This window comes from Anolis sagrei, chromosome 11 (assembly GCF_037176765.1).
Source record: "Anolis sagrei isolate rAnoSag1 chromosome 11, rAnoSag1.mat, whole genome shotgun sequence".
In the NCBI taxonomy this organism is placed as follows: Eukaryota; Metazoa; Chordata; class Lepidosauria; order Squamata; family Dactyloidae; genus Anolis; species Anolis sagrei.
The window spans coordinates 13379152-13390496 of NC_090031.1; the positions used below are offsets into that span (position 1 = coordinate 13379152).

The window sequence follows — 11345 nt, forward strand, 5'->3', positions numbered from 1 at the left end:
TAAGAGGGGATAGGAGAGAATGAGAGAGGAAGAGAGATGGAGGAAGAGAAGATTTGTGTTATTTGTATTATTGGCATTGATAGGGTGGGTTATAAATTTAATATTATTATTATTGTTGTTATTAATAATAATAATAATTAATTTATTATTATTATTATTATTATTATTATTATTATTATTAGATGCACAAGAGAGAGGGTGGGATGGAAAGAGGTTGGGTCAGAAGAGAGGGATGGGAAACAGGCAGAGGCAAACAGAAAAGATGAAAGAGAGAGATGCTTGCCATAGATGCAGGCGAAACGTCAGGAGAGAATGCCTCTAGACCATGGCCATACAGCCCGAAAAAACCTACAACAACCCAGTGATTCCGGCCATGAAAACCTTCGAAAATACAGAGAGAGAGAGAGAGAGCTGGAATAAGAGGCAAGGAAGAGATAGAGTGAGGGGAGATGCAGGAGAGAGAGGTAGAATAAGAGGGGATGGGAGAGAGATAGAGGTGGAGGAAGAGAGAGAGGGGGGGAATAAGAGGCAAGAGAGAGCTGGAGCAAGAAAAGATGTAAGAGAGAGAGAGAGAGAGAGAGATAACATAAGAGGGGATAAGAGAGAGAGAGAGGGATGGTGGAAAAGAAGATGCACTATAAGGAAATAGAACACGTTTATGGCTGACCCCCGTGACATGATTGGCAGGAGGGGGGCACCTTTGGGACCTCCAAAAAAGAGAGGGATGAAAAAAAGGGCAGAGGGAAGAAGAGAAGATGAGAAAGAAAGAGACAGAGAGAGAGAAGTGGAATAAGAGGCAAGGGAGAGCTGAAGAGAGGGGGGAATAAGAGGGGAGAGGAGAGAGAAAGAGAAAATGAATGAGAGAGAGGGGGAGAGAGGGAGCTGGAATAAGAGGCAAGAAGAGATGGACTGAGAGAAGGTGGAGGAGAGAAAGAGAGGGATGGAAGGAGGTTTTTGCAGAAGAGAGGGATGTGGAAAAGGCAGAGGGAAGCAGAGAAGACAAGAGAGAGAGAGAGAGAGCTGGAATGAGAGGCAAGAGAGATAGATGGAGTGAGAGAAGATGCCCAAGAGAAAGAGAGAGGGGTGGAAGGAGGTGATGGCAGAATAGAGGGATGGGAAATAGCCAGAGGGAACCAGAGAAGACAAGAGGGGGGGGTGGAATAAGAGGAAAGCGGGAGATGGAGTGAGTGAGTGAGTGAGTGATTGTGAGGGAGAGATGGAGTAAGAGGGGATAGATAGAGATGGAGGGAGATAAGATGCACAAGAGAGAGAGAGAGCTGGAATAAGAGGTGGACTAAGTGAAGATGCAAACGAGAAAGAGAGAGAGGTGGAAGGTTATGGCAGAAGAGAGGGATGGAAAATGGCCAGAGACAAGAAGACAAGAGATAGAGTGAGAAGGAGAGGTGGAATAAGAGGGGAGAGGGAGAGGAGGAAGAGAAGGTGCCCATGAGAGAGAGAGAGAGCTGGAATAAGAGGCAAGAGAAAGAGATGGAGTGAGAGAAGATACAGGAGAGAAAGAGAGAGGGATGGAAGGAGGTGAAGGCAAAAGAGAGGGCTGGGAAATGGCCAGAGGGAATCAAGACAAGAGATAGAGTGAGAAAGAGAGGTGGAATAAGAGGGGAGAGAAGGAAGAGAAGATGCACAAGAGAGAGAGAGAGAGAGAGAGAGAGAGCTGGAATAAGAGGCAAGAGAGAGATGGAGTGAGAGAAGATGCAGGAGGGCAAGAGAGAGGGATGGAAGGAGGTGAAGACAGAAGAGAGGGCTGGGAACTGGCCAGAGGGAACCAGAGAAGACAAGAGGGGGGGGGATGGAATAAGAGGCAAGGGGGAGATGGAATGAGAGAAAATGAAGGAGAGAGAGATGGAGTAAGAGGGGATAGACTGACATAGAGTGAGAGAAGATGTAGGAGGGAAAGAGAGGGATGGAAGGAGGTGAAGGCAAAAGAGAGGGCTGGGAAATGGCCAGAGGGAATCAAAGAAGACAAGAGATAGAGTGAGAAAGAGGTGGAATAAGAGGAGAGAGGGAGAGAAGGAAGAGAAGATGAGTGAGAGCTGAAATAAGAGGCAAGAGAGAGAGAGATGGAGTGTGAGAAGATGCAGGAGGGAAAGAGAGAGGGATGGAAGGAGGTGAAGGCAAAAAGAGAAGTCTGGGAAATGGCCAGAGGGAATAAAAGAAGACAAGAGATAGAGTGAGAAAGAAAGATGGAATAAGAGGGGAGAGGGAGAGGAGGAAGAGAAGATGCACATGAGAGAGAGAGAGGGAGGGAGAGAGATGGAACAAGAGGTGTGAGAGAGAGATGGAGTGGGAAAAGATGCAGGAGGGAAAGAGAGGGATAGAAGGAGGTGAAGGCAAAAAGAGAGATCTGGGAAATGGCCAGAGCAAATCAAAGAAGACAAGAGACAGTGTGAGAAAGAGAGGTGGAATAAGAGGGGAGAGGGAAAGGAGGGAGAGAAGATGCACATGAGAGAGAGAGAGAGAGGGAGGGAGGGAGAGAGAGAGATGGAACAAGAGGTGTGAGAGAGAGATGGAGTGGGAAAAGATGCAGGAGGGAAAGAGAGAGGGATGGAAGAAGGTTGTGGCAGAAGAGAGGGCTGGGAAATGGCCAGAGGGAATCAAAGATAAGAGACAGTGTGAGAAAGAGAGGTGGAATAAGAGGGGAGAGGGAAAGGAGGGAGAGAAGATGCACATGAGAGAGAGAGAGAGAGAGAGATGAAACAAGAGGTGAGAGAGAAAGATGGAGTGGGAAAAGATGCAGGAGAGAAAGAGAGAGGGATGGAAAGAGGTGAAGGCAAAAGAGAGGGTTGGGAAATGGCCAGAGGGAATCAAAGAAGACAAGAGATAGGGTGAGAAAGAGAGATGGAATAAGAGGGGAGAGGGAGAGGAGGAAGAGAAGATGCATAAGAGAGAGAGATGGAGAGAAGATGCCCAAGAGAAAGAGAGATGGAGTGAGAGAAGATGCAGGAGGGAAAGAGAGGGATGGAAGAAGGTTGTGGCAGAAGAGAGGGCTGGGAAATGGCCAGAGGGAATCAAAGATAAGAGACAGTGTGAGAAAGAGAGGTGGAATAAGAGGGGAGAGGGAAAGGAGGGAGAGAAGATGCACATGAGAGAGAGAGAGAGAGAGAGAGATGAAACAAGAGGTGAGAGAGAAAGATGGAGTGGGAAAAGATGCAGGAGAGAAAGAGAGAGGGATGGAAAGAGGTGAAGGCAAAAGAGAGGGTTGGGAAATGGCCAGAGGGAATCAAAGAAGACAAGAGATAGGGTGAGAAAGAGAGCTGGAATAAGAGGGGAGAGGGAGAGGAGGAAGAGAAGATGCATAAGAGAGAGAGATGGAGAGAAGATGCCCAAGAGAAAGAGAGATTGAGTGAGAGAAGATGCAGGAGGGAAAGAGAGAGGGATGGAAGGAGGTGAAGACAGAAGGGAGGGCTGGGAAATGGCCAGAGGGAATCAAAGAAGACAAGAGATAGAGTGAGAAAGAAAGATGGAATAAGAGGGGAGAGGGAGAGGAGGGAGAGAAGATGCACATGAGAAGACGAGAGAGGGATGGAATAAGAGGGCGAGAAGAAGCACATGAGGGGAGGGGGAGAGGGAACCCCATCCATCCCTCCCTTCCCCGAAAGCCCCCTCCCTCCCTCCATCCCCAAAGGCGGCTCACCTTGTCTCAGTGCTCCTCTCGGGGGGCGTCGCGTGGCCGGGGACTACTGCTGTTGGTGGTGCTGACGCTGGTGGTGCTCCTCATGGGGCTGTGGCCGTGGCTGTGCGGGGGGCTCCTGGGCGCATAGTGGGCGCCGTGCTGGAGCGTGGGCGGTGGGAGGTGGGCAGGGGCTCTAGCAGTCCTTTTCATACTCTCCTCTCCGCGGCCCGGGCATCCAGAGGCGCCGCCGCAGAACCCGCTCCCCTCCTGCCAAATCCAGGCGGGCGGTATCCTTCCTTGCCCTTCTTTCCTTCCTTGCTTGCTCTCTTCCTTCTCGGCGAGGTCCCCAAAACAATCACCCAGACCACCCTCCCGTGGTCTCCGCAGGATGCCAGGCAAAAGAGGCAGCAGGCGATGGGAGAGGCGAGAAAGAAAGAAAGAACGAGAGAGAGAGAGAGAGAGAGAGAGAGAGAAGGAGGCAAGGGCTGCGCTCGCCCCGATCTCCGCGGAAAGAGAAGAGCCACCGGGAGGCGGGGCTTGGCGGGCAGGAAAAAGGAGGGGAGGGGCCTAGAAGGGAGAAGGGGCGGGGCTTAGGGAAGGAGAGGGAGGGGGAGCCAAAGCTGCCAGGGAGGGAGAGGCAGGGGGCATTTAGCCTGTATTAAAAATATATATACTTTAGATAGATAGATAGACAGATAGATAGATAGATAGATAGATAGATAGATAGATAGATAGATAGATAGATAGATAGATAGATAGAAAGATAGAGCTATATCTATCTATATACCTATATACCTATATCTTTATCTATATATCTGTATCCATATATCTATATACCTATATTTATATATCTATATATCTATTTCTGTATCCATATAGCTATACCTCTATCTTTATATCTATATAGCTATATACCTATATCTATATATCTCTATCTATATATATATATATTATATACCAATATCTATATATATCTATAGCTATATAGCTATATACCTATATTTATATATTTTATCCATATATCTATCTCTCTATACATAGCTATACCTATGCACCTATATATCTATATACCTATATATATACCTATATTTAATCTATCTATCTATACCTATATTTATATACATCTATATATATCTATCTCTATACCTATATAGCTATACCTATATATCTATATCTATATAGCTATACCTATCTCTCTCTCTCTCTCTCTCTCTCTATATATATATATATATATATATATAATACCTATATCTATATATCTATATCTATATAGATATATACCCATATTTATATATTTTATCCATATATCTATCTCTCTATATATAGCTATACCTATGCACCTATATATCTATATACCTATATATATACCTATATTTAATCTATCTATCTATACCTATATTTATATACATCTATATATATCTATCTCTATACCTATATAGCTATACCTATATATCTATATCTATATAGCTATACCTATCTCTCTCTCTCTCTCTCTCTCTCTATATATATATATATATATATATATATATATAATACCTATATCTATATATCTATATCTATATAGATATATACCCATATTTATATATTTTATCCATATATCTATCTCTATATATAGCTATACCTATGCACCTATATATCTATATACCTATATATACCTATATTTAATCTATCTATCTATACCTATATTTATATACATCTATATATATCTATCTCTATACCTATATAGCTATACCTATATATCTATATCTATATAGCTATACCTATCTCTCTCTCTCTCTCTCTCTCTCTCTCTCTCTCTCTCTATATATATATATATATAATACCTATATCTATATATCTATATCTATATAGATATATACCCATATTTATATATTTTATCCATATATCTATCTCTCTATATATAGCTATACCTATGCACCTATATATCTATATACCTATATATACCTATATTTAATCTATCTATCTATACCTATATTTATATACATCTATATATATCTATCTCTATACCTATATAGCTATACCTATATATCTATATATAGCTATACCTATATACCTATCTCTCTCTCTATATATATATATATATATATTATACCTATATCTATATATCTATATCTATATAGCTATATACCTATATTTATATATCTATATCTATCTCTATATCAATATATAGCTATACCTATACACCTATATATCTATATACCTATATATCTATATACCTATATTTTATCTATATATATATATACCCATATTTATATACATTTATATATATCTATCTCTATACCTAAACTGCTATACCTATATATCTCTATCTCTATCTCTCTATATCTATATTATATCCATATTTATATATATACCTATATCTATATACCTATATATTTATCTATATATCTATCTCTATATCTGTATACCTATAACTTCTATATATCCATCTCTATATCTATATACTTATATTTTTATCTATATATCAATCTCTATATCTATACAGCTATACCTATATATATATATCTATACACCTATATCTATATCTCTATATCTCTATCTCTATATATCTATATATCTATATTATATATATATACATATACTTATAAATATCTATATCTCTATATCTATACCTATATATCTATATCTATATCTCTATATCTATACCTATATATCTATATCTACCTATACTGAGCGTGAGATTAGTTTACTGATTGTGTTATGTACTGATGCTTTTAACCTGTTAATTGTTTAATTGCTGTTTTGTATGCATGTATAGTTGACATAGGCATCGAATTGTGCCTTCGTCTGTAAGCCGCCCTGAGTCCCCCCTCGGGGGTGAGAAGGGCGGGGTAGAAGTAATCGAAATAAATAAATAAAAATAAATATATCTCTATATCTATATCTATATTAGATTTTTTTAAAGGCTGGTTTGGAAGCAAGGGAGCGAAGGGGATCAGAACCCCTAGTGGGGTCGTGAGGGGGTTTCAGAGGGGTTGCCAAAGACCATGAGAAAACACATATTTCTGAAGGTCTTAGGAATTCCTTTGGCAGAGAAGGCTGAAGATCTCTCCGTCTGTCCTTCTCTTCCTTTTTGGAAACAGACAGCACCAAAAGCCCTCCTCTGCTGTGATTGGTCAGCCTCTCAGCTAAAGGTGTTTCTGAGACTCCAAGAGGAGAGGGGAGAGCAGGTATGCTCGGGGCATGGTAGCATGATGCACACATATGGGGCGAGGGAGAGCAGGCAAGGCTGGAAGGGGCTCGCTCCAGCAAGTCCCTTCAAACCATGGGAATTCTGTGCGGCAAGTTTGGCCCAATTATATCGTTGGTGGGGTTCACAGTGCCCTTTGATTGTGGGTAAACTATAAATCCCAGCAACTATAACTCACAAATGTCAAGGTCTATTTTCCTTAAACTCCACCAGTGTTCACCTTTGGGCATATTGAGTATTTCTGCCAAGTTTGATCTAGATCCATCTTGGTTTGTCCACAGTGCTCTCTGGATGTAGGTGAGCTACAACTCTCAAATGCCCACCAAACTCTTCCAGTACTTAATCTTGCTCATGGAAGTTGTATGTGCCAAGTTTGGCCCAATTTTATTGTTGGTGGGGTTCACAGTGCCCTTTGATTGTGGGTAAACTATAAATCCCAGCAACCAGAACTCCCAAATGTCAAGGTCTATTTTCCACAACTTCCACCAGTGTTCACATTTGGGCGTATTGAGTATTTGTGCCAAGTTTGATCTAGATCCATCTTGATTTGAGTCCACAGTGATCTCTGGATGTAGGTGAACTACAGCTCCCAAATGCCTACCAAACCCTTCCAGTACTTAATCTTGGTCATGGGAGTTCTGTGTGCCAAGTTTGGTTCAATTCCATCGTTGGTGGAGTTCAGAATGCTCTTTGATTGTAGGTGAACTATAAATCCCAGCAACTACAACTCCCAAATGTCAAGGTTCCCCCCCCCCCCAAACTCCACCACATTCAGCCATATTGAGCATTTGCGCCAAGTTTGATCTAGATCCATCTTGGTTTGAGTCCACAATGCTCTCTGGATGTAGGTGAACTACAGCTCCCAAATGCCTACCAAACCCTTCCAGTACTTAATCTTGGTCATGGGAATTCTGTGTACCAAGTTTGGCTCAGTTCTATCATTGGTGGGGTTCAGAATGCTCTTTGATTGTAGGTGAACTATAAATCCCAGCAACTACAACTCCCAAATGTCAACGTCTATTCCCCCCAAATTTCACCAGTGTTCACATTTGGGCATATTGAGTATTCATGCCAGGTTTGATCCAGATCCATCATTGTTTGAGTCCACAGTGCTCTCTGGATGTACATGAACTACAACTCCCAAACGAAAGGTCAATGTCCACCAAACACTTCTCATATTTTCTGTTGTTCATGGGAGTTCTGTGTGCCAAATTTGGTTCAATTCCATCGTTGTTGGTGTTCAGAATGCTCTTTGATTGTAGGTGAACTATACATCCCAGCAACTACAACTCCCAAATGACAACATCAATATCCCCCCACGATACCCCATATTGGGCATATTTTACATGACGATTCATAAGAGTAGCAAAATTACAGTTATGACATAGCAATGAAAATAATGTTATGGTTAGGGGTCATCATCCAAGTCAAGAAGAAAGAGGAGGAGGAAGGCAATAACTAAATTAATGAACGGAGGAAAGTTACACTCCTCTTTGGCTGCTTATTCTGCTGCCTCTTGTGGTTCTGTTATGTTATTTGTGGTTGTGTTGTTTATTGCTTATTGCCCTCTATGAATGTCCCAGAGATGTTTGATTCTGTTTTGATTGCTCACCTCCTGCCATTATTAGCCACATCATGGATCCCTATGGAACAGAGCGGCGGGCCGAAAATATTATAAATAGCCAATTAAAAATCATTTTTTAAAAATATTTTACATTCATAATATACTAGCCATCCCCTGCCACACGTTGCTGTGGCCCACATGGGGGTTCTATGTGGGAGGTTTGGCCCAATTCTATCATTGATGGGGTTCAGAATGCTCTGTGATTGTAAGTAAACTATAAATCCCAGCAACTGCAACCCCCAAATGTCAAGATTCTATTTTCCCCAAACTCCACCAGTGTTCACATTAGGGCATATTGAGTATTCGTGTAGAGTTTGGTCCAGATCCATCATTGTTTGAGTCCACAGTGATCTCCGGATGTAGGTGAACTACAACTCCAAAACCGAAGGACCCTGCCCACTAAATCCTTCCAGTATTTTCTGTTGGTCATTGGAGTTCTGTGTGCCAAGTTTGGTTCAATTCTATCGTTGGTGGGGATCAGAATGCTCTTTGATTGTAGGTGAACTATAAATCCCAGTAACTACAACTCCCAAATATCAAGGTCAATTTCCCTCAAACTCCATCTGTGTTTATATGTGGGCGTATTGAGTGCTTGTGCCAAGTTTGGTCCAGATCTATCATTGTTTGAGTCCACAGTGCTCTCTGCATGTAGGTGAACTACAACTCACAACTCAAGGTCAATGTCCACCAAACACCCAGTATTTTTTCTTGGTCATGGAAGTTCTGTGCGCCAAGTTTGGTTCAATTCCATCGTTGGTGGAGTTCAGAATGCTCTTTGATTGTAGGTGAACTATAAATCCCAGCAACTACAATTCCCAAATGACAAAATCATAATTTTTTGAGTGATGGTCACTCCTTGTGTTGTGAGACGTTTTGTTGCCAAATTTGGTGTGATTTTGTTCGTTGGTTCTTTTGTTTTTAAGGGACTCATTATGCACAGAGCATTTTTATATAGATAGATCTTTTTTCCACTTTTCTTTGCTTTGAAAGACAGGTGCTGCAAAAAGGCTTGGTTTCTCCAAATATGTCTAGGATCCTAGTTGGTTTATTCCAACTAGATCCATTGAATCAATTACTTAATAGAGTGTCAACACATAGGCAAATCCCATTGATTTATTAGGTTTACTAGCAGTCCCCTGCCACACGTTGCTGTGGCCCAGTCTGCCTATATGTGTTTTGTGTGTATATATATTCATATTAGCTGTCCCCTGCCATGCGTTGCTGTGGCCCAGTCTGTTGATATGGAAAATAAAGTAATGAAAAAGTGTTTGTTTCTAATATATGTGATGTTTTTCTGCTTGTGGGTAAACAGTATTTCTTGCTGTTTCTTTGTCAGTGTTGATGTGGAGAGTGTCTGGTTTGCCTACTCTGGAACATGGAACATATTATCCTTCTTCAGAGGTCCCTTTCAAATCTATGATACTATATCGGTGTGTGGGTGAATCATATCTATCTATGGATGGCTCTTTGTCAGGAGGGCTTTGATTACGTTTTCTTGCCCTGCTGAAGAGAGTTGGACTGGCCTTGAGTATTTTCTGTTGGTCATGGGGGTTCTGTGTGGGAAGTTTGACCCAATTCTGTCATTGGTGGGGCTCAGAACACTCTTTGATTGTAGGTGAACTATAAATCCCAGTAACTACAACTCCCAAATGTCAAGGTCTATTTCCCCCAAACTCCATCTGTGTTCATATTTGAGCATATGGAATATTCGTGCCAAATTTGGTCCACATCCATCATTGTTTGAGTCCATGATCGTCTCTGGATGTAGGTGAACTACAACTCCCAAAGTCAAGGTCAATTCTCACCAAACCCTTCTAGTGTTTTCTGTTGGTCATGGGAGTCCTGTATGCCCCAGTTGGTTCAATTCTATCATGCTATTTGATTGTAGGTGAACTATAAATCCCAGCAACTACAACTCCCTATCTATCTATCTATCTATCTATCTATCTATCTATCTATCTATCTATCTATCTATCTCTATGGCTGGATGGCTCTTTGTCAGGAGGACTTTGATTACGTTTTCTTGCCCTGATGAAGGGAGTTGGATTAGATGGCATTAAGTATTTTCTATTGGTCATCGGGGTTCTGTGTGGGAAGTTAGCCCCAATTCTGTCATTGGTGGGGTTCAGAATGCTCTTTGATTGTAGGTGAACTATGAATCCCAGTGACTCCAACTCCCAAATGTCAAGGTCTATTTCCCCCAAACTCCATTTACGTTCATATTTGGGTGTATTGAGTGCTTGTGCCAAGTTTGGTCCAGATCCATCATTGTTTGAGTCCACAGTGCTCTCTGGATGTAGGTGAACTACAACTCCCAAACTCAAAGTAAATGCCCACCAAACCCTTCCAATATTTTTGTTGGTCATGGGGGTTCTGTGTGCCAAGTTTGGTTCAATTCCATCATTGATGGAATTCATAATGCTCTTTGATTGTAGGTGAACTATAAATCCCAGCAACTATATCTCCCAAATGACAAAATCATATTTTTTGAGTGATGGTCACTCCTTGTGTTGTGAGATGTTTTGTTGCCAAATTTGGTGTGATTTCGTTCATTGGTTCTTTTGTTTTTAAGGGACTCATTATACACAGAGCATTTTTATGTATATAGATATATATTTGTGTATATATGTGTGTTTGTGTATATATGTGATTTTGCGCATGCATTGTAATGTAAGTCTCTTCTGCTGTATTTTTCAGTGTTTTTATGAGTGATTCCAATTCTAAGTCGAAGAGCCGGAGAGCCGTTACCTTCCCAAAGAAGTGGTACCTATTGATCTACACACATTTGCATGTTTACGAACTGCTTGGTTGGCAGAAGCTAGGGTTAACCCTGCTCCCTGGATTCGAACTGCCAACCTTTCAGTCAACAAGTTCAGCAGCTCAGTGGTTTAACCTGCTGC

The 11345-nt window shown here is 41.5% G+C and overlaps 1 protein-coding gene across 2 annotated transcripts in view; it reads right to left on the reverse strand.

Annotated features, from left to right (window-relative positions):
- The window catches only part of BRINP1 (BMP/retinoic acid inducible neural specific 1), a 186133-nt gene extending 181985 nt beyond the window's left edge, over positions 1-4148 (reverse strand). For both annotated transcript variants that reach the window (XM_067471892.1, XM_067471890.1), the window contains exon 1: positions 3653-4148. The gene's annotated coding sequence lies outside the window, so the exon portion shown is untranslated. The remainder of the gene's footprint in view (positions 1-3652) is intronic.
- Positions 4149-11345: the final 7197 nt, after the last annotated feature.